Consider the following 23479-nt stretch of genomic DNA (forward strand, 5'->3'; position numbering starts at 1 on the left):
CTCGTATCTTTTAGACTAAAGACAGCAGTTCTTCCAAGGGAGAGGAGACCAGCCTCTGCGCCAGAATGCCAAGATAAGTGCAAGGGGCCGGACAGACAGAAGACTAGCTTGTCACTTACCAAGTTTCAGAAATAAACAGCTCTTGCTTTTTGCAGGTTGCCCCAGAGGCGAATTAGGGGTTTGTGGGGCCCTTGGCCTGAGCAAGTGGGGGTCTCCTCACACCCCTTCCACCTGCAGTCACCCCTGCCCTTCCCCTCATCCCCCCTGACGCTCCTGCTGGGGAAATGGGGTCAGGGCACGGGGTTTTGCCCCACCCCTTGCAGGCAGAGAGGCAGGCAGGCAGAGGGGGTTAGCCCCCACGCCCTGACCCTGCTCCCCGGCAGGAGCACCAGGCAGGAAGAGTGGGATGCAGGGGTGCCAATTTTTCCAGGGGACCCCTCCCCAATTGGCTGGGGTCTCTGGACACAGGCCCCATTGGCCCAGTCTGGTTTCCCCAACTTTATCTCATCACCCGCACAACAGGAGATTTGCTGCTGGTCTGCACCTTGCTTGTATTAAATCCTTGCCCACAAACAACGGACACCAAAATTGGCGGCTAAAGCACACACACAGCTACAACCTCGGTGCCCTTCGTAGGTGATAGAACTTGGTAGGTGTCACTAGTAGCAGGTCCTTTATGTATTACAGGCCAGTCATTAGAGGGAAAGAGAATCACAAATACCTGTGCAGATTTGACTCCAGCCAGTAGAGAGCTAGTGTTCTCCCACACCAGCCAGTGCATTCCATGGTAAACAGGGTTTTCCTGGAAGCAGTGCCTCTCATAAGTCCTTGAGAAGAAAGGCAGGATGCATTAAGAGTAGCAGAGATTGGTGCCCAAGTAGGCTAAAACATGAGTCTCTACAATTATTAGTATTGCAGTGACTCCTAAGATGGGACTTGAATTTGTAACAGATACAAAACCAAAACAAGCAAAAAATAGGGGGGTGGGAAATGAACTTGTCTATTTGCAGGTCACCTTTAAGATATTACCTCAATTCTTGTCCTGATTTGATACTCCCTGGTCAATTTACTTTGTACTAAAAGCCACTCTCTCAGAGATGCATGTTTTTAAAGGTCAGGAATTTTAAAATAGTTTAGGATTAAAAGGCATTAGCCATTAACACAGGGTCCTTACTGATTGCCTGAAAGGATGGTGCAATACCTTTTGTGGTAGTGCCTGCCACCTGGAACCGCCTTTTTGTATCATTCTGCCAGACCAGTGATTTGTGTTATTCCAACTCTAAGCTGAAATAATTCCATCTTTTTCCTCCTTTACCTACTGTCTCTTGTATTCCAGTTGGTTCTCGCCTTATTCCTTTGCTTTCACTCTCTCTTTACAATCCATGCATCTGAAGAAGTTTTTTACCCACGAAAGCTTATGCCCAAATAAATCTGTTAGTCTTTAAGGTGCCATCAGACGCCTCGTTGTTTTTTTGGATACAGACTAACACGGGTACCCCCTGATACTTTACAATCCCTTGTAATTTTTCTCTCCATCGATTATTTCTCTGTACTGGTATTATTTAAATCTGAATTATTTTGGGATTCTGAGGCCATACACAAGTGTATTGTACATGAACTTAGATTGCATTTCAAGTGAAAGGTTCTGAATTTTAGCTTCAGTTAGTTTTTGCTGTTAAAGAAGAGTAATGAAGTTAAACTGATGGGAGGGATAGCTCAGTGGTTTGCACATTGGCCTACTAAACCCAGGGGTTATGCGTTCAATCCTTGAGGGGCCCATTTAGGGAGCTGGGGCAAAAAAAAAAATTAGTTGGGGCTTGGTCCTGCTTTGAGCAGGGGGTTGGACTAGGTGACTTCCTGAGGTCCCTTCCACCCCTGATAGTCTATGATTTACTAGAAGATATTTGTTAGATTTGCACCCCTCATTTTCCAGCTCGCTCTCTCACATTGGCCATCACCTCTGATCTCTTAGCTATCAGCTTGGCAGTTGAAAAATATGGCACAGTATATACTAGAACTAGAAATATGCTGTGTGGCTAAAAGTAGGCCAACAGTAGCAATCAAAAGGTATAGCTAAACCCAGAAGATGGCTCCACAGAGCAGCTAAATTACTGCACAGAGTGTGGAAAATAGCATCTATGGAAGCCATTAAGAGTGGAAAGATTCCTAACAGCGCTGAATGTGCAGGTCTGCCTCTCAATAATTATAACACATTTGTCTTGTTAAACAATAACTCTTTATTTTTTGGTATGTGGAATAAATGGGGCTTCCCTTTCCCCCTCAGAGTAAAGGGGGCGAGGGGGGAGAATCATACCTATAGTACAGATTTCTAATTGAAGAATTCATGAAGTCATTTGACTTCCCTCCTCCTTTTATTACTGTCCTGTGGTCTCAGTATAGCTGCAGGATTCATGCAATTTCACTACCAGTCCCCTCCCCATGGTTGCACCTCTGAATAATAATGTGAGGTACAGCTGAAAATGGTGACATTCAAGTATTCATATCTGCCTATTCCAGACTGGCGCATTCTGCAAAAGGCAAACAGAACAAAGGTACTGACTGTCAAATGTCTGGATTGAGTAACTACTCTCCACATTTACGTGACAGCTTCTTTACAGATCAGTCCAAAGTCAGAATACCCAGGGAGTCAAACTCCTATCTAGACCTCTGGCATGGAATAAACAGAGAAATTCCAGCTCCTCTTTTCACTGAGTGCACAGACAACCTCCCTAAAAAACTTATGTTTTTTTTAGTATTTGCAGAGTAACTAACAGTTCTACATTTACTGTAATGAATACTCTGGATAGTGCAAATATATCTCACTGACAAGTGTGTGTAACGGGGGCCATTCTCTGCTGATCCACAGAGGATCTGAGTTATTAGAGTCCCCAGCTAAAGAGCCATGACTCTGGTTCAAGCTGTAGCAACTTCTGCTTTTAGCTCTAGAGGTCCCTGGTTTGTTGGCCAAGATGGCAGCCATCATGCAGCCAGGAAGGTAAAGTTACATCTTGTACCTAGGCAACTGGCCAGTTTTTAAATGGTGACTACTGAATTTGTGATAAAGTGAAACAACATTATCAACAAATAATTAGTGATATTACTTAAACAACACACAAACCTGTAACAGGAGACACTCACCTCTCATGAGCTCCACCTCTGTGTGTTTATCCCTGCTCCAGGATAGAGCAGTGCCCCAGGGCTCCCTCCCTAGAGAAAATGTCTTTGCCCTCTTGGGCTTTCTGGCTGCAGCTCTCCAGTTGGGCCACTATAGTTCAGTTCCCACAATATCCAGGTCACTTCCCCCCAGTGGCTAATGGGGGGGAAGGGGGAAGAACATGGGCCCACCCACTACTCCAGGGCCCAGGCCAGGGACCCTGTAGATAGCAGTCACTGGCTGTGTCCCTTTAACTATGTCACATGGCTTCTCTAATTCTCTGGCCCACTTCCCCACAGCCACACATAGGGTGACCAGATGTCCCAATTTTATAGGGACAGTCCTGATATTTGGGGCTCTTTTTTATATAGATGCCTATTACCCCCAAACTCCTGTTCTGATCTTTCACATTTGCTGTCTGGTCACCCAAGCCACACGCCATCTTCACCCTTACCTCAGGGCTTTGTCCTAATCGAGCCCCAGCAACCAGCTCAGGGGTCCTTCTTGCTCTCCCTGGCTTCTGGCAGCTCAGCCCAGCCCTGGGTTCTGCAGCTCCATCCACACTCTTACAGCTCTAGCAAAAAACTAGCCTCCCTCTGGCCCTGCAGCTCTTCTTATACTAGGCTGCTGGGCCCTGGTTGAAACAGCCATTCTCCGCAGCGTGGAGGAAGGACCCTTTTGGGGGTGGGATGTGGCAGGGCCATGAGGCCTCCAGCAGGGGGCCTCAGAGGGTCTGGTATACTCTGTCACAAAGCCCTTATTAAAAATGCCCCCAAACTCAGCAGAATCAATAGTGCAGTCATGTTTTGTACCCTTATTTAAAATACTATACTATATTTTATAAGGTAAGTTATGATACGCTCCTGTGGGTTCAGCTGCCATTGCAGTGAAGGGGAGGTATGCCCATGTAAGTGAAGGTAGAACTGGACTTTGGGACAAAGCAGCCAGCAGGCTGCCTTCCGGCTGGGTGCAGCATTGTCAAGTTTTCCCTCTCCATAGCCGCCCTGAGCAGCCTGGTGGTGGCCTCCTTTACTCAGCCATCCAGGCAAGTTGTATTTCAGTCTCACCTCTTTCAGGTGACATCAGAGTCCAGTCCAATAAAAGTCCAGCAGCCTATTCTTAGGCTCCAGCTCAACACTGCACCCACTAGGTCTTATCACCCTTGGCCAAGGCCTTCACCAGGCCTTTCCTTGATGGCCTGTAGGGAAACCCAGTCCCTGCTCCTCTATTCTGGGTTCAGGGCCGGATTTAGGGGCAGGGCGACCTAGGCGACCATGTGGGATGCTGGGCTTGGGGGCCGCCGGAGTCTGGGTGCTGTTCTTGTTATTGGTGACAAAAGGGAAAATAGAATGTTTGAAGTAAAATGTTTCAGTATTCCGTATGCGGATTCATTTTTCACTAACCTCCTAGAATGTTCTGGACATTTGTAGAAACTCGTGGAACCTTCCAGACTTTCTGAGAATTACATTTTCCTCGAATCTCCTATAATGTTGTCAGCCATGTCCTCATGGGTATATAAGGGGCATGGCGTTGCCAGTCAGTCAGTAAAATATAAGACTGAAGTGAAGTCATGGGTAGCAGGTATCGCAAGCCAGGGAGGTTGAGCCTCCCCAAACAGCCCAGTGGCATAGCCAGGTTTTCAGTGCAGGGGGAGCAAACATAAAAAAGGTGCCCTCCCTTGGCTCCTCCTCTGGCCACACCCCCCGACCAGACACACACACCCCCGCTCACCTTCCGTCCTGCACCGCCGCCTGTCCACGGCCTGCTCCCAGCGCTCGGCACGCTCCATGCGGGGCTCGCCGCTCGGCAGCCTTAAAGGCACAGGGGCCCTTTAGCCTCCCGCTGCATTAGTGGGGGGGGGGGGGGGGGAGTGCTTGGCCGCCGAGTCCTGAGCCAAGGAGCCGGCCCCCTCGCTCCTCCGGCCGTGTCTGCCCCCCCGCATGGCTCCTCTGGCTGTGCTGCTGTCAGCGCCGGCTGGCAGGTGCTGCTTCCGCGCCTGCCGCCCTGAGGGGAAGCGGCTGCTTCCACTGAACCCTGCTAGCTACGCTACTGAAACAGCCAGACATGGCCCAGCCCACACTCTGCCTCAAGGCCCCTTCTGCTTTCTGCTCTTCCCCCGTGGCCCTGGCTTAGGCTGCACCTGTTCCACGAAGCGGGCTGGGGCTGGGGCTAGGGTGGGCCACCTGTGGCCCAGGGCTCAGGGCAGCTAGGGCCAGTGCTTAGGCTGCCTGGCTCTGGGGTGCTGTGGTCGCCCGCCTGGCACTCTGGAGCTGGGGACACTGGGGCTGAGGCCACCCACCCACTGCTCCAGGACTGGGGGCGCTTGGAAGGGCCATCTCTGGTGGGCAAGGGGGGCGAGAGGGCGGGACCTTGGGCAGCAAGGGCGGAGCCGTGAGCTAGCTTCCCCCAACCAGCAGTTTACATACTACCCATGACTGAAGTGAAGTGAGGCCTGGGGCCCCACGCTCCCCTTCCCAACCCACAGAGGGGCTGCATAGGGCCCCAGAAAAGTTAGGGACAGCCCTGCCTGGCCTCCTCCTTTCAGCAGATACTTGACAAGCCATAGCCCAGCACAGCAGCCTCATGGCATTGCTCACAAGAACCCTCTGCCATCTTTGTCCTCATAAGAACATAAGAATGGCCATACTGGGTGAGACCAAAGTCCATACAGCCCGGTATCCTGTGTACCAACAGTGGCCAATGCCAGGTGCCCCAGAGGGAGTTAACCTAACAGGCAATGATCAAGTGATTCTCTCTCCTGCCATCCATCTCCACCCTCTGATAAACAGAGGCTAAGGACACCATTCCGTACCCATCCTGGCTAATAGCCATTAATGGACTTAACTAGATAAATTCATGGATGTTCTCTTTTAAACTGTGTTATAGTCCTAGCCTTCACAACCTCCTCAGGCAAGGAGTTTCACAGGTTGACTGTGCGCTGTGTGAAGAAGAATTTCCTTTTATTTGTTTTAAACCTGCTGCCCATTAATTTCATTTGGTGGCCCCTAGTTCTTATATTATGGGAACAACTAAATAACTTTTCCTTATTCACTTTCTCCACACCACTCATGATTTTATATACCTCTATCACATCCCCCCTTAATCTTCTCTTTTCCAAGCTGAAAAGTCCTACCCTCTTTAATCTCTCTTCATATGGGACCTGTTCCAAACCCCTAATCATTTTAGTTGCCCTTCTCTGAACCTTTTCTAATGCCAGTATATCTTTTTTGAGATGAGGAGACCACATCTGTACGCAGTATTCAAGATGTGGGCGTACCATCAATTTATATAAGGGCAATAAGATATTCTCCATCTATTCTCTATCCCTTTTTTAATGATTCCTAACATCCTGTTTGCTTTTTTGACTGCTGCTGCACACTGCGTGGACGTATTCAGAGAACTATCCACGATGACTCCAAGATCTCTTTCCTGATTCGTTGTAGCTAAATTAGCCCCCATCATGTTGTATGTATAGTTGAGGTTATTTTTTCCAATGTGCATTACTTTACATTTATCCACATTAAATTTCATTTGCCATTTTGTTGCTCAATCACTTAGTTTTGTGAGATCTTTTTGAAGTTCTTCACAGTCTGCTTTGGTCTTAACTATCTTGAGCAGTTTAGTATCGACCTCCACAGTGCTCCATCCTGGTTGCTAATGGGGAGAGGTTTGTTCAGCTCCCAAGTCCCAGGCCTGGGCCCTTCTGAACAGGGCTTCTCCCTTTCAAGGCTCCTCCTCCAGAGTGGCAAGCCTCACAGGTGTGGTTGGATAGGTCTGCCTGAGACAAAGCTGCTCTTTAACCCTGCCTTTCCTGGTGTGGGGTTTGTATACTCTGTCCCAGACCCACAATGTTCCAAATGACTGCAACACAAGGGAGAGGTAATTTCACGATACTTATGCCCCTACCCCATAGAGCTGCACTCTGATCATAGCAGGCTATTGAACACAAGATAGATGTTGCTATTGTCCCAATTGCTCACATAAGAGCTGGATTAGGCCCATAATCAATATTTTCTACCCCTCATTTTAAGTCCATTATATTCCTTCTCTCATAAGTTGTCTGAAGGTCAGCATTGCTCTTTGTAAGATTTCCATGCATATGCCGTAATAAAATTGTTCCATCAGGCACAAGCCATCCTTGCTTTCTGTAATCATAAGTCATCTTTTTGTGTGTGTGCTATTTAATTCATGAGATGCATCATACGATACCATTTGTCTGTCCAGTGCACAGATGTTGTTGTGCTTGTTATGGGCAAGTGTTGTTGGTGCAGACAATTTATTGATTTATAGAGCTTTAATGAGATACCTCGTTTTCATTTTCAACTTCATTCCTTTCCATTTTCCATTACATTACACATGATTTCTTTTAACTAAGATCAAACTAATGAGTAGATTTTTTGTTGTTCTACATAAAAAGGTGTAAAAAATCTTTCTGTGTTTAGTAATATTTGCAACTCAACCACAAAGTGGTTCTTTTCTTCTGGGACTAGGTTTTTTATTCTAGCACATATTAACTAAATATATGGGGAGTGGAGTGAAGCAGTCAAGAATAGCTGAAATGATGGTGTTACTAGAGGGAAATGAGAAGAGGGAAGACTGGAAAAAGCTAAGAGAGAATTCAAAGAGATAGATGCACTGAAGATCATCGATCAAATGACAGGATGTGGGAAAGTGGGAGACACTGAGGAAAGCACATGGTGATAGAATGAGGAATGAGCAAAAAACCAATCAACCAACCAGCCAACCAACCAAACAAACCAGGATTCAAAGGGAAAGGGAGGCTAGGAGCCATGGGGCAGTACATAGAATGGGGAAGACGATGGAGTGGATTTCAAAGGAGGAGAAGTTATGTGAAGGCAAACGAGAAAGGAGCTGGAGCTGATGGGTGTGAGGAGCAAGAGGGTGAAGCAACACATCTTGGGGAAAGTGAGAAAATTGTGTCAATTGGGAGCATGTCAGATTTTATGAGAACAAAGTGGTGAACAGCGTGAGATGAGAAAGAAGTTGTGGCCCAAGTCAGCTTCTTGGAGAGGGAGCAGGATTTCCAGGGGTAACTGGAGAGGAGCAGGAGGGAAATGGTGGGAATCAGATTGCAAGGGCTGTGAGCATGAAGGCACAGGAGAGAGTGGGAGGAGGAGAGGACTGAGGTGAAGGATGGGCCAGGATTAGGAGAGAGTTCACCCTGAGGAGAGATGCATGAGGCAATGAGTGAGATGGAGATGAGGTGAGGATATATGAGTGAGACAGGGGAGGGCTGAAAAGGCTACCACTCCAGGGAGCAGAGAAGGACAGGGAATAGAGAAGGGGAGGAGCAATGAGGTCTGGGGAAGAGAGAAAACTAGTGCATGAAGGGAAGGCCAGAAGGCAAGCATGGGAGTCATGGTGGGAAGGAGAAGTAGGGCAGAGAAAAAGTCAAAGTTTGGAGCTGCCTTAGGGCTCTGTAGTGAGGAGCTGCCTGCTGAGGGACAGCAGAGATTACAGTGCAAAATCTGGTGCTGCAGGATCCAGGGTGAGGTCATCCCACCAGGAGGGGAAGGGAAAATTCTGGCAAAAGAGCAGGACTTAGCACATGAAGTGACTAGACAGCTATGAAGATACACATCATTCTGAGCATCACTACAGCTGCCTGCCACTGTCATATTTGTTTTGGTGTCAGCAAATCAAACGAGCATAACAGGAAGAAAGCAGAATATGGACCACAGATGGCAAATGGGGAAAACATATCAAACAGCTAGAGTCACAACGTATGGCTGACATGTAAAGAGACGAAAGCCAAGAGCAAACATTAATAATGAGACAATAATTTACATTGTTACTACAAATGAGTCATAGCAAATGTAAGCAGGCTAAGGTCAAGGTAAAACTCTGGGAAAGCCTAGAGAAGGAGGAAATGGGGACAGATCAGAAAGAAGAAAAAGAGAAAGGCCCTGACTGAGCAAGGTACTTAAAGTGCAAGTGCTTAACTATCTTGCTAAAAGCAGGGGCCAAAGCAGTCTGACAATTCTGCAATCTGCATATGGAGAAGTCCTTCCTCAGACAAAGGTCAGTGGGTGCTGAGGGAACATTGGAGGAAGGGTTCAGCACCTTCTCAGCCAGGGCCTTTATGTACAGAAATCATTCTGTGAATTCAGTGGAGTTAAGGGGAGACAAGATGAAGTCCTGAGAGCAGAGCGGCCCAAAGATACATTTATTTTCTTTCTTTCTTTTCTTTTCTTTCGTGTTCCAAGCAGGCTTGAATCTTTTGCAATGTTTCAGTCTGATCAAACGAGAGAAATATCTCAGGGCTTGGCTACACTTGAGAGTTGCAGTGCTGGTGGAGGCTTTCCAGCACTGCAATTAGTAACCGTCCACACCTGCAGGGCACATCCAGCGCTGCAGCTCCCTGGCTGCAGCGCTGGCTGAACACCTGGTCTGCTTGGGGTGTAGCAAGTGCAGCGCTGGTGATCCAGCGCTGCTCATCAGGTGTGGACAGACACCAGCGCTGTTATTGGCCTCCAGGTTATTAGGAGATATCCCAGAATTCCTGTTCAGCCACTCTGCTCATCAGTTTGCACTCTACTGCTCTGGCCTCAGGTGACCCGCCCTTTAAATGCCCCAGGAATTTTAAAAATCCCCTTCCTGTTTGCTGCAGCCAGGTGTGGAGTGCAATCAGTGAATCTTTCCAGGTGACCATGCCTCCACGTGGCAAACGAGCCCCAGCATGGAGCAATGGCGAGTTGCTGGACCTCATTAGTGTTTGGGGGGAGGAAGCTGTGCAGTCCCAGCTGCGCTCCAGCCGTAGGAATTATGATACCTTTGGGCAGGTATCAAAGTCCATGCTGGATAGGGGCCATGAGCGGGACGCGCTGCAATGCAGGGTTAAAGTGAAGGAGCTGCAGAGTGCCTATTACAAAGCACGCGAGGGAAACCGCCGATCCGGCGCTGCCCCCACGACCTGCCGTTTTTACAGGGAGATGGATGCGATACTTGGGGGTGACCCCACTGCCAATCCGACGACCACAATGGACACTTCTGAGCAGGATGGGGGAAAGGAGCAGCAGGAGGAGGGGGGGGTGGAGGAAACCGCGAGTGAAGCTACTGGGATGGGGGAAGACACCCCAGAGTCCCAGGAGGCATGCAGCCAGGAGCTCTTCTCAAGCCAGGAGGAAGGTAGCCAATCGCAGCAGCCAGCACTTGCTGAAGGACAAGCAGAGGAGCGGGTTACCGGTAAGCGGCTTTTATTTTCAGGGTGGAAATGTTTCGGGAGAGGAGTGGGGGTTAGGGCTGCATGCATGCATGCCTAGATGTGGAATAGCCCATTGATGTGGTCTATCACGTCACGGTAATCGGCCTCAGTAATCTCTTCAAAAGTCTCATCCAGAGCGTTGGCAATGCACTTGCGCAGGTTCATTGGGAGAGCCACTGTGGTCCTTGTCCCAGTCAGGCTAACGCGTCCGCGCCACTGTCCCGTGAGGGGTGGGGGACCATTGCTGCACACAGGCTGCATAGGGGCCAGGGCGGAATCCGCATTGCTGTAGAAGACCTTCCCGCTCTTCCCTGGTGACCCGCAGCAGGGAGATATCTTCCAGGAGTAACTCCTGTGGAAAATGTTGGGAGACTGTTCAGTGCAGATCCCCCCTGTAGCTGTTTGCTGTCCCCTGCACACAGAAACCCCTGCACAGCCCTGAAGCAATCAGTCTCCCTTTACTCACCATTTCGTGGCTCCTGTTGTGTTGTGTGTGCTCTTTTTTGGTATGGGAAAAGTATGCTAAAGTGAAGACTGTAAACTCCTTCAGTGTGTGGGAATTACTGTCTGGATGAGATAATGAACAATGCTACCCTGTTAACTGTTGCCATTTTTGCCTTTCAAAAAGCGACCTTGACTGCTGGACTGCCTGGCTCCACCACTGCACAGAGACTACAAAATCTGAGGAAGAAGCCGTGAAAAACCAAGGAAGACATGCTGAAAACAGTTATTGATCACTCTGCTAGAGAGAGTAAAAACCTGCAGGACTGGAGAGAAAGGGAAAGCAGGATCCGCCAGAGAAATTGGCGGAGAAACGCAGTGGCCAAGAGGAAAAGCACAAATCAGCTGCTAGGCATCCTGGCGTGCCAAGCGGACTCTATCCAGTCACTCGTAGCCATGCAGGCAGAGCACTACCGTGCTGCCCCCCCACCCCCTCCGTCCCAAAGATTTTTCCCTTCTGCCCCAATGTCAGCTCCAACCCCCCTTCCCCAGCATCCAGGTTCTTACCACCACCAGCTGCCTCCAACACCTGTACGTTCACCAACCAGCCCTGAGAACTACGACCCTTACCCTCTGCACTCAACCCCCATCACCATGCAGTATATGCACCCTGAAGTGCAGCAGTCATTGCACAGCACTCCAGACAGGACATATGCAAACTTGTGACTGTACAGTTCACCAACCCACCCCCCTGCCCTTTTAGGTTCCTGAAATGTTGTGTGTCTGTCAAGGAAGTTTTTTTCTTTTCAATAAAATAATTCTTGGCTTTGAAAACAGTCTTTATTATTGCAGTATCAGAGGGGTAGCCGTGTTAGTCTGGATCTGTAAAAGCAACAAAGAAATTTCCACCACTTGCATCCGAAGAAGTGGGTATTCACCCACGAAAGCTCATGCTGCAAAACGTCTGTTAGTCTATAAGGTGCCACAGGATTCTTTGTTGCTTTTATTATTGCAGATAGTGAAAGATACCTTAGCCCAGTAAAGAAACAGGCACTGCAAATCATTTTAGGGATAATAGAATCCTAACAGTGTAACCACTGCACTTCACTCCCATGCAAGGCAGCAAACATTACTGTTGGCTTTCAGCCTCAAATTCTTCCCTCAAGGCATCCCTAATCCTTGTAGCCCTGTGCTGGGCCTCTCTAGTAGCCCTGCTCTCTGGCTGTGCAAATTCAGCCTCCAGGACTTGAACCTCGGTGGTCCATGCCTGACTGAATGTTTCACCCTTCCCTTCACAAATATCATGGAGGGTACAGCATGCGGATATAACCGCGGGGATGCTGCTTTCCCCCAAGTCTAGCTTCCCATACAGAGACCTCCAGCGAGCTTTTAAACGGCCAAAAGCACACTCCACAGTCATTCGGCACCGGCTCAGCCTGTAGTTGAACCGGTCCTTGCTCCTGTCAAGCTTCCCTGTATACGGTTTCATGAGCCAAGGCAGTAACGGGTAAGCGGGGTCTCCAAGGATCACAATGGGCATTTCGACGTTCCCTACTGTGATCTTCCTGTCTGGGAAATAAGTCCCTGCCTGCATCTTCCTGAACAGGCCACTGTTCCGAAAGATGCGTGCATCATGCACCTTTCCAGGCCAGCCTGTGTAAATGTCAATGAAACGCCCACGGTGATCCACAAGTGCCTGGAGAACCATAGAGAAATACCCCTTACGATTAACGTACTCTGATACTAGGTGGGGGGGTGCCAGAATAGGAATATGCGTCCCATCTATCGCCCCTCCACAGTTAGGGAAACCCATTTGTGCAAAGCCATCCACAATGTCCTGCACGTTCCCCAGAGTCACGGTTCTTCTTAGCAGGATGCGATTAATGGCCCTGCAAACTTGCATCAACACGATTCCAACGGTTGACTTTCCCACTCCAAACTGGTTCCCGACCGACTGGTAGCTGTCTGGAGTTGCCAGCTTCCAGACTGCAATAGCCACCCGCTTTTCCACCATCAGGGCAGCTCTCAATCTTGTGTCCTTGCGCCGCAGGGTGGGGGCGAGCTCAGCACACAGTCCCATGAAAATGGCTTTTCTCATCCGAAAGTTCTGCAGCCACTGCTCGTCATCCCAGACTTCCATGACGATGTGATCCCACCACTCAGTGCTTGTTTCCCGAGCCCAAAAGCGGCGTTCAACGGTGCTGAGCATTTCCGTGAATGCCACAAGCAATGTAGTGTCACACACGGCAGGTGACTCGATATCATCGTCGGACTCCTCACTGTCACTTTGGAGCTGAAGGAAGAGCTCAACTGCCAAACGTGTTGTGCTGGTGACACTCATCAGCACAGTCCTCAGCAGCTCGGGCTCCATTTCCCACAGAAATCGTGATTCACAGACAGAGTAAAACACAGCAAGAGACTCACAATGGCGCCAAACGTGGCCGGAAAAACTGTGACTGCTGGGATGTGAAGTGATGCACCACGGGGCGTTGGGACAGGAAGCGGAATGACTCGCACCCTTCCGTCCCCTTCCCACAACCCACAGCGCCAAAATGGGATGAGGTGCTCTGTGGGATAACTGCCCACAATGCACTTCTCAATACAGCGCTGGAAATGCTGCAAGTGTGGCCACACACCAGCGCTGTCCCTACACAGCTGCACGACCAGCGTTGTAACTCCCAGCGCTGCAACTTTCAAGTGTAGCCAAGCCCTCAGAGAAATTACACAGGACAATTAATATTAAAATGGAGATAATCTCAGCGAGACCATTGTCCTTGCCTCATGGAAGCATGTGTCTATATCAGAAGTACATAAATAAATGGGATTTTGATTGAAATATTTGGGCATGATCCCTACACTACTTGATGATGCACCAGGTAGAATTCTTAATACCAACCTCTGTGCAGATTTGTGTAACTCCATTGAAGTCAATGGAGTTCAGCAGAAGTGAATTTGGCCCATTCCTTCTCTACAGAAGTATCCAAAAGAGCTGATGCCAGCAGTTTTGGCTTGTTTGTAAAATCAACAGAACCCTTGCCCCTAGTAATAAGACAATGCACAGAGTGGCAGGAATCCAAACTGGAGAAAACATTAATAAAATATCCCTGCTGGTCCCAGATGATTTTCACAGTCCAGTACTTGTGTTCTTAAAATACACGGAAAGTTTGGCGTATCACAGCCATCAAAGCATATCTCAATAAATGCTCTTTCATTTTAACCCATTTCATGCCACAGCAGAGTATATGCAAAAATGCCATTTTATTTGAAGGGAGACTGTTCATTTCAACTGCTTAATCCAAGGCCACCTAATTATGCTTCCAAAAGTCTGGAAACAGTTTCCTCCCTGGATCCCATAATTCCTGAAAGTTTACACTCATATCAGATGAATATAACACAAGATATGATACTCTGGTTACAAGAAATGACTCAGGATCTAGATTTATGGATTTTTTTTCTTCCATTTATGCTGATTGACTGGATCAATGTTATTAAGATGAATAGCTTGGACAAACTATTGTTTTCCTTTCTGACTCACTTAGGAGAACGCATTTGTCTTATTTTCCGTGCTTTAGGTCAGTTGATGGAACACGTTAAATTTATCTGGGAGAAAAAGGCATCACACAAATCACCAGGGTAAAGCCGCATCCCTAACTGTGCCCGGACTCTGAGAAATCTTAGACATTATTGTTAGACCAGGAGGTGAACTTGCATAAGACAATTCTGTTTATTCCCTTACAATGACTATGTTAAGACCCTTCTTGTGTGGAGACACAATCACCACTCAAAGCATGTTGCCATTTACCAGTCACTGTGTGGAGCAGATGCAAATATAAAGAAGGTAAAAAGGCCCTAAATTTGATGCTACTCATTGTCAGTCAACACTGTAGTACTAGAAGTGGCAGCATTTCCTTTCCTTAAATGCTTCCCTAATGGTATTCTTACGATCTTTATGACTTAATCCCAAATTTGCCTCATCTTCCAAGGGTAATCAATTCCAACACCAAGAAGAAGCTGCTATCATTTTCCCCAGGTTATTTCTCGTGTGACAGGAATTCCTTTGTTCAGTTACCACATGAGACAACTGCAAATGAAGTTTTAATGAAGCAATATTATAAATTTTGCCACACAGGTCATTTCACCGGTAAAGAGGAGGAGGAGGTTCAAATACCTCTATGTATCTATGGCTAACCTGTTCAAAAACCATATGAGAGTACTTGTATGCTGGGCACAAGTGCACAAGCTATCTGAGATGATGATTTAAATCAAATTATTGCAGTTAGGGCTGAAAGGACAGACTAGCTGATGCCAAACCTATGTTGTTATTAATTTCGACCAGGAACAGAAGTCGGCTGTTATATTACGCAGAGGCTGTATTCATTATTTACCTGCAGAAACTCAGACTCTTTGTATTTCACCTTCCTCTAACCTGAACACATTTACAAATATTGGAGCAGGTTCCCAGCAAGCCCAATCCTGAGATTCTTACCCCGGGCCAAACTGGAGCACTTACTCCCCCTGGCCGGAGCAGGAGGACAGTGTAGAGTTGTACTGCTACAATAGACAGCCCAGTGCTCAGGGAGACCTCTTGGGTGGTGCAGGTGGCTCGTTCTGCAGGCTGTTCATAAAGACCATGGCTTCCTTCTTCCATGCCTCCTTTGGGTCGCATTGAGGAGGGTCCTTTGAGCGTCTCTGATATTGTGAGTGGCCCTGGCATGAACTGGGCAAGGCTGAGAGGAGACTCCTTGCGCACTCCCTCCTCCTCCACCTGTCACAGTCTGGTCCTCAGTTTTTAAGAGTTTTAGCTCGTTGTTGGATAGTGCATCATCCGCACACCATCTGGTGGCCCAATGTGGAGCAGCAGGTGTGTCCCTGCCTCAGTTTCCCCTTCTCCAAAACTAGCAGATATTCCGTCGCCTTCTGTTTGTCTTGTAGGCAGGTGATCTCCTTCTCGAGGTCTCTATTCAGTTTGGCTTCTTCAAACATCTGCTCTTTTAAGTAGCTCTTCTCAGCCTCCACCCACTCCTCCTGGGTCCCGAGACTGCGTTTCTGGCGCATCTCTTCTCATAGCAACTCTTGTGCCCCAGGTCTGTCATAGTGTGTGTGGGTGTGAGAGGCTTGCTCTCTGCCCGCTTTGCCCTTCTTGAGCCACTATTCCAACTCTGTTACTCATTTCCACAAGTGCAAAATGATTTCTTTGACATTTAGAATCATCTTAACTATATTGGCCAGCATAAAATAGTCACCTTCCCAGGCCTGCCTTGCCATTTCCAGATCTGCTTCTACCAGCTTTGGTCATTCGTGATGTGCAGTCAGCACCCTCCCCCACTGAACTGCCCAGGAATGTTTCTCCTTTAATTCTGGGATCTGGGTTTCCTGCACCTTTATCTGACCATTTAATTTCAGGTGGAAATTCTTCATCTGGGCCTGCGACTTACAAAATTATTTGATTACACCAATCTAGTCGCCAGCAATTTCCTGGCTTTCCAGAACTCTGGAGTCACTCCCCATCTGCTGTCCTTTAGAACAATTGGCCAGATCCTTCTGGCATGGCACTCCTTCCAGCTCCTGGGTCTGACATCGTTCCTGAAACAAGGTAGTTGAAGTCCCCAGGTTCTTACCTAGTGGGGCTGAGAATTGAATCAGGGTACCACCCATGAGCAGCAGAGAGTTTGAGCCCTCAGGCCAACCTCCCCCATTTACATTTACATCCCAGGGTCTCTTTCCTTGATTCCCTGCTATGTGCCTATTCCAGTAGACTAGCCTCCCCATGGTTACAGTCTATCTAACCAAAGTTCAAGAAGCTCAGTGGTTTGAGCACCCTATTAAACTTAGGGTTATGAGTTCAATCCTTGAGGGGGCCATTTAGGGATCTGGGGCAAAAATCTGTCTAGGGATTGGTCCTGCTTTGAGCAGGGGGTTGGACTAGATGATTTCCTGAGGTCCCTGAGATTCTCGGATTAATTTAGCAGGAGAAGCTCTTCCTATATGCCCTGGTTTTCAACAACCAGCACAGAGGGCAAACCATAGCAGCTCTTCTCTAGAGTGGTGTATAGTTCTCCAGCAACATGGACCACTTGCTGCTGTCTGGTAAGGTCCTTTAGCTGGGACAGGGCCTGCTTTGGCACTCGTAGCCCTTATGGATCCTGCTCCCTCCAGGAGCATCTTTCCTAGGTCCCCTTTTCATGTGAGCTATTTAACCAGCTCCCCTCCTCAGCAGCTTCTGCTCTGAGTACTGGGGCCTGCTGACTGAGAATTCACAAGCCTTTATTAGACCCAGGTGTTCATTAGCTAATTAACTGCTGCCCAGCCTGCTAGGTATCACAGGTGGATCTGGGTTGGCTGATTCTCCTTAGCAGAGCCTGTCACAGGCAGGCTGGGTGCCTGACTCCCTGCCACTAATCCTTACGGTTTGAGAAAAGAGTGAGTAAGAATAGTGCAAACACTGAGTAAGGATATCAGGCTTTGGCCTACTGTTTGGACATGTGTTTCAATCAATGATGGGCTGAAGGGACCGTATTTAGATCCAGATCTGGAATCGGTTTCTACAGGATTCAGGGGGCAGGACTGAGGCCAAATCTAGCTGAGGGATTGGGTTCAGAGTCAATGGTGACAGAATTTTGTGGGCTGCTTTGGTGAGGTTCTAGCCCTCAATAGCAGAAACTCATCATATTAATGGAGGAGTTTCTTGCAAGATCAGAGGTTCTCATGAGAGTCCCAGCATCCCTACCAAAGACATCTTTAGGGTTGATGATACTACAGGGATGTGGCCAAAGGGTATTTGCCATTCACCAATCTGAACACCTCAAAGAAACAAGAGCTGACAAGAGCCAGTGGGTTTGGCAGCCAGGAAACGGGTGGATTTTCCATGTTCAACATTTATTATTTCACTGACTGTGAAGTAGGCTCAATTCTATATCCTCGGCTACAATGCTGCTTTGCGACTTCCTTCAGCTCTACCCTACCCTTCATTGAATCTCAACAGATATCTTTTCACATCCGACAGGGCCCATTTGTCTCCTTTCCCCACTTGTAGGCTGGGAGACAGAGACCCTCACTCCTGCACACTGGACACTGATGTCCAGGGCCGGTTCAGACAGTGCTGCCAAATCTGCCGCCACAGGGGGCTTGTGGGTTATTGGGATTCCCCTCACCAAAGACCTGTAGGCCCCTTTGACGACCCCAGCCTTGGTGCTGAAGGTCTCAGGTTCCATTCCCTGCCACCAGCTTAAGGGAGGCTGTCATTACAGGCACCCGATTATGCTCCTACACACACATAAGATACGGAGCTGGCTTAGCAGAGTAGTAAACTGGAGGAGGCAACATAATGACTTCTGAGCCTTTGATGGGCCACTGAATGACTTCACTGGGGTCTACTTTTCCTTCTGTCTAAGGTTTGTATGACATACCGCTCATCATACTCCCTAATTACCAGTATCTTTGCTTGAACCAGTCCATTGATACCAACAGCTCCTGAAGGCTCAAGAAAGATTTTTCTGCACCTTGTCCTGTCAAGGACCGTTCATCTCAAAGGACTGTATGGATCTACATGTTCCCTGGCAACCTACTTCCAAGCCATGTCCTACGCAAACAACCAAGAAGTTTGGAAGTCCCAGTTCTGTATTGTAGGAGCTGTTTGAGCAACCTCTGCTATGTCAAACTGTTAAGGAAAGAGATTTTCCAAACAGCATGTCCTAGTGTATATTGGCAGCCATTTCAAACAGGAAAAGCATCCACTTTGTTAGTGACAAACCCAGATTAAATTATGGAACATCAGACCTGAAATGCTTCCATTCTAAAAAGAAATATAGTAAGATCCCACTCACACCTTGTGACATTATGAGTCTGATGTGTGTGTCTGGATGGAGGCCTGAGGCTGGGCACTTTAAGGGAACTGCAGTGTTTGAACTTCTAAGTAACCAGTGAGGTACTGTAGAAGCTGTTCTGTGCTGGCTTGGTAAATCTAAGTATTGGAATATCCACCAGCTTTTGGGGTATGTCTGCCCCATTCTGTTTGCAGTTCACCCTAACTGAGTGACCTCAACTGCTCCCACAGGCAGCACTGTCACAGTTACTGTCACAGCTGAGGTCACTCAATGATGATTACTGAAAATCTTATCTCATCATATAAAAGAAAAGGTTCTTCCAACCCCAAAGGGTCAGCCACACACCCAGGTCCAATTATAACTTAGATCTTACCCAAAATACATGCTATAGACAATTCTTATTAACTAAGCTAAAATTTATTAAAAAAAGAAAGAGAGTTGATTAAAAGATCAATATACATACAGACTTGGGCCTTGGCTACACTGGCACTTTACAACGCTGCAACTTTCTCGCTCAGGGGTGTGAAAAAACACCCTCCTGAGCGCAGCAAGTTACAGCGCTGTAAAGCACCAGTGTAAACAGTGCCCCAGAGCTGGGAGCGCGGCTCCCAGTGCTGTAAGCTAATCCCCACGGGGAGGTGGAGTACGTGCAGTACTGGGAGAGCTCTCTCCCAGCGCTGGCGCCGCGACCACACTCGCACTTCAAAGTGCTGCCGTGGGAGCGCTCCCGCAGGAGCGCTGTACAGCTGCAAGAGTAGCCATACCCTTGAATTCAGTTCTTGAGGTTCAGATACATAGGAGAGGTGAGCTTATAGTTGCCAAAAGTCCTTTTAGAAATAGTTCATAGGTTATGGTCCAATGTCCATATTCAGGGTGACTCCAGTCAGTGACTGGGGATCTCAATCCTTATGGCTTAAGGTTTCCCCTTCTTGAAACCCAAAGCAGATCTGAGATGAAGTAGGATCATGTCCCAGGATTCTTATACATTTCCAGCAGCCTTTTGGTTTGAGAAAACAATAGGCTTAACTTTTCTTCTCTCAAACATCCTGGCAATCAACACAGGGTAATTTATCCATTAAACAGTTCAGATACAGGTTACCACAACCTTCAAAGAGACACATAGACAATAATACTATTTCACTCAAGTATCTTTCTAAATGTTAATAATCCTTTTTTGATCTTTGAATTAAAGCCATAGCAATAGACAAGACTTATTTGCTTACATCACAAGACCTGAGCAAACATCTCCCCTTCTACCTCTAACAATGCAGACTTGCATTTCAAAGCTCTATTCATTTACATATTTTCCTAACAAGTCTCTAAAGTTCGGCCATGGGTCAAGTTAGTCTGTGAGTTAATTAGCGCTTTCTGGCCCTGTTATTCTTCAATGAGATATTAGATCAGATTCATAACATCACACACCTACATTGTGCCTTTCATCCGGGAATCTTGAGACAATTTACAAACATTGTCATTAACCTTTGAGGTAGTTAGAAGTAATTACACCTGTTTTATGGAAGACCAAAACGAGGCACTATGTGACCTACACAAGGCATTAGAGTCACTGGGAGAGAATAGAACCCAGGAGTCTTGACTTATATTCAATCCCCTGCGCCAACCACTAGGCTACTTGTGCCTTCCAAACCATTTGCAGAATGTAAGGTGAAACCTCAGCATAATACATAGCTACATTCTCAGGTCAAGCATACAAAGGTTTGTTCTTGTTTTGTAACTCATCTGTCAAGACCCGAGTTCAGGGTTCTGCATTTCCCCTTCCAGAACGAAAGCCAGCAAACTGGCTATGAGAATGTGGCGGGCTGTGCTGTTGAGGTGTTAGCAATGCCATCAACATGTGCATTGGAACCACAGAACCCTCACCTCAGCAATTAATGGACAGGGGGATGCAGGGCCGGTGCAACCATTTAGGCGACCTAGGCGGTTGCCTAGGGCACTAGGATTTGGGGGGCGGCATTTTCTTCAGCAGTGACCACGGCGGCCAGATCTTCGGCCATCCCGGTCACTGCTGGCATTTAGGCGGAGGGAGCTGGGGCAGGGCAGCACAGGGAGGGCCACCTGCAGCAAGTAAAGGCAGGGGGCGGCATGCAGGGGAACTCCCCGCCCCAGCGCACTCCTGCCCCGCCTCCTCCCCGAGCACACCATGGCTGCTTCACTTCTCCCGCCTACCAGGCTTGTGGCACCTAAGCTGATTGGCACCGCAAGCCTGGGAGGCGGGAGAAGTGTAGCAGCAATGGCATGCTCGGGGAGGAGGCGGAGCAGGGGTGAGCTGCTTCACTTCTCCCGCCTCCCAGGCTTGCGGTGCCAATCAGCTTAGGCGCTGCAAGCCTGGTAGGTGAGAGAAGTGAAGCAGCCACGGCGTGCTTGGGGTGGAGGGGTGAGCTGGGGCAGGGGGGTGTGCCTCAGTGCGGAGAGTGGTGGGAGGGGAGCTGCTGCAGGAGGTGGCGCCTCAGGGAGGAGGGGAGCTGCCGTGGGGCGCCTCAGGGTGGAGGGGGAGCTGCCGCGGGGGCTGCCTCAAGGCGGGGCTCGGGACGGGGGAGGGCGCAAGGTGGAAGTTTTGCCTAGGGCATGAAACATCCTTGCACCGGCCCTGGGGGGATGGATCCACTATCAATGGTGTAGGGAGGTGCAAATTTCACCTCCTTGCACTAGCGGGGTCCTGTGTGCAGCAGAGGGATTCACCAAGAGAAGGCACTTGATAGTCTCACCTCCAGTGTCCCTCAGGATTCCTGCTAGTGAAGAGCAACTTTGATTTCTACCTCGGGCTCAGTATGAGGCTGGCAAGGGGTTATGCTAAATCAGTGCACTAAATACACCCCATACCCAGGCAGTACTGATCCCTTTGTGGGTTGTTCTAGCTCTCCATTGGCCCCACCAATAAAAGAAGGTTACAATTACTTTTCCACCCAGGGGAGGCTGTGGTGTCTGTCCATGAGCGCTGTGGCTCATTTATACTGGTGAACAGTAAAACTGAAATTCAGCCCTGAAATCCAGACCAATTTTTCACCAGCACCCGAAGAAAGAGCATGAGTTTGTCTTTGTGAGCCTGGCTGAAAGTTAAATAAAGGTATTGCAATAAATGTTAATATTTGTTTTTCTTGCAGCACTTTGGATGACTACGTTTGTCTTGTACAAAGGGACTTTGACATTTTTAATACCTTAGGAGCTGATCCTGAAATCAGTTACTACCTGGTATAGTGCATTGATTTCAGGGATGGGACCCACCTAACCTGTTAAAGGTGTCAAAGTCCCTTTTTACAGGGGAAATGCAGTCATCCAAACAACAAAAATAAACATTAACATTTATTGCAATAGCTTGCTGTGCTTTTGAACTGTGCTTCCAAAAATAAACTCATGCTCTTTCTTTTATTGATGGTGAAAAGTTGATAAGACTCCCATGGCTGAATTATAGCTTTTGCTTTCACCTATATAATATAAACAGATGACCCTGGGCAGCAGAAAATCTGCCAGGGTGGTTTAAACAGTGGCAGTTTAGGCTAGGTCCTTTATGCACCTGGATTGAGATGGCATCACTAGAACCTGAACAATGCAGAAATCACATTCTTTTTGCTAGCATCAGCTATGGCATAGTGCTACTAGTGGGCACAGTGCTTGCTGCCAGGAGTAGACCCATGTTTAATCACAGTGACTACTTGTGGTAGTAAGTGCTATACTCTATGGGATGTATTTGTATGACATCTTGCAAAGTGGCAGGTGAATTAGGGTGACCAGATGTCCTGATATTATCAGGACCGTCCCAATATTAGGGGCTTTGTATAATAGCAACCTATTGCCCCTCTGCGTCCTGATTTTTCACACTTGCTATTGGGTCACCCAAAGGTGAATACTCTTATGGATCTGCGTGCTGCAATGTGACAAGGCTGGTCAGAACCAGGGGAGGCTAGGTAAGGATCTTTTTAAAGCTGGACAAAAGGAAATCAAAAAAATCCCCTGCCTTTTTAAGGCTCAAACATAAAACCAAAATCTTACTTGAGCTAGCGTGCCCAAAATAAGAGGCTTCCTAGTTTCACATCACTCACATGCTTTTCTGTCTCATTCCATCTCACATCAACTCCCAAAGGCTCAGACACTCTGCTCTTCGGAAAATCAGCTGCCCGTGCCAATGACGTTCATCATCATTCCTGCAGGAAGTGGGTGAAACTGCAACCATCTCTGGTAGCAGAAGGCAGCTCCTGGGCTGTTTGCTTTAATACCCTAGTTTCACTTGATCATACGCACATCTTGCCACTCCCTGTGTGACACAGAGGCCCATTGGTGCCAACTGGCAAAGGGTTCACTGTTCTTTACAAGCAACTCTACTGAAATCTTATAACTTATCAATACTCCTAATCATGGCACGATGTGTATACAGGTAATATTTAAGGAATAATGTAACTATACTGAAAATTAAGTCCTCATAGGAATAGAAGTTGGTCACCAGGCAATCACGTGTCTTGCTGATGGCCCATTCCCATTCAAGCAGAAGGGAGTTGTCACTTCTCCTTGGCTAGCCAATTATGTAATGTATTGCACAATTGTCCCCGGTGGCAACAACCAAGAAAAGTCAATGGAAAAATCATCAAAGATAAACTATAATCATCAAAAGCATTTGGCAGTGCAAGGGAACGATATGACATGGAGGGGATTGCCCTGTCTGTGAATGGAGACAAAAGATTGATTCAGTACATCACAGTTGGAGAAAGACACTCTTCATCCATTTACTGAGGAGGTACCTTGAATGAGTGGGGGGTGCTTTGTGAAAGATTGGGGTCTTGGTCCCATGAGACCAGTAAACACTGCAAAGACTGAACTTTGGGATGA

The 23479-nt window shown here is 47.8% G+C and overlaps 1 protein-coding gene across 1 annotated transcript in view; it reads right to left on the bottom strand.

The window, feature by feature from the left end:
• LOC120401063 (WD repeat containing planar cell polarity effector) overlaps positions 1-22717 on the bottom strand; it is a 301239-nt gene extending 278522 nt beyond the window's left edge. Inside the window, exon 1 of the mRNA XM_039530641.1 lies at positions 22699-22717. The gene's annotated coding sequence lies outside the window, so the exon portion shown is untranslated. The remainder of the gene's footprint in view (positions 1-22698) is intronic.
• Between the last annotated feature and the right edge of the window lie 762 nt (positions 22718-23479).

This window comes from Mauremys reevesii, linkage group 3 (genome assembly GCF_016161935.1).
Source record: "Mauremys reevesii isolate NIE-2019 linkage group 3, ASM1616193v1, whole genome shotgun sequence".
NCBI classification, from domain to species: domain Eukaryota; kingdom Metazoa; phylum Chordata; order Testudines; family Geoemydidae; genus Mauremys; species Mauremys reevesii.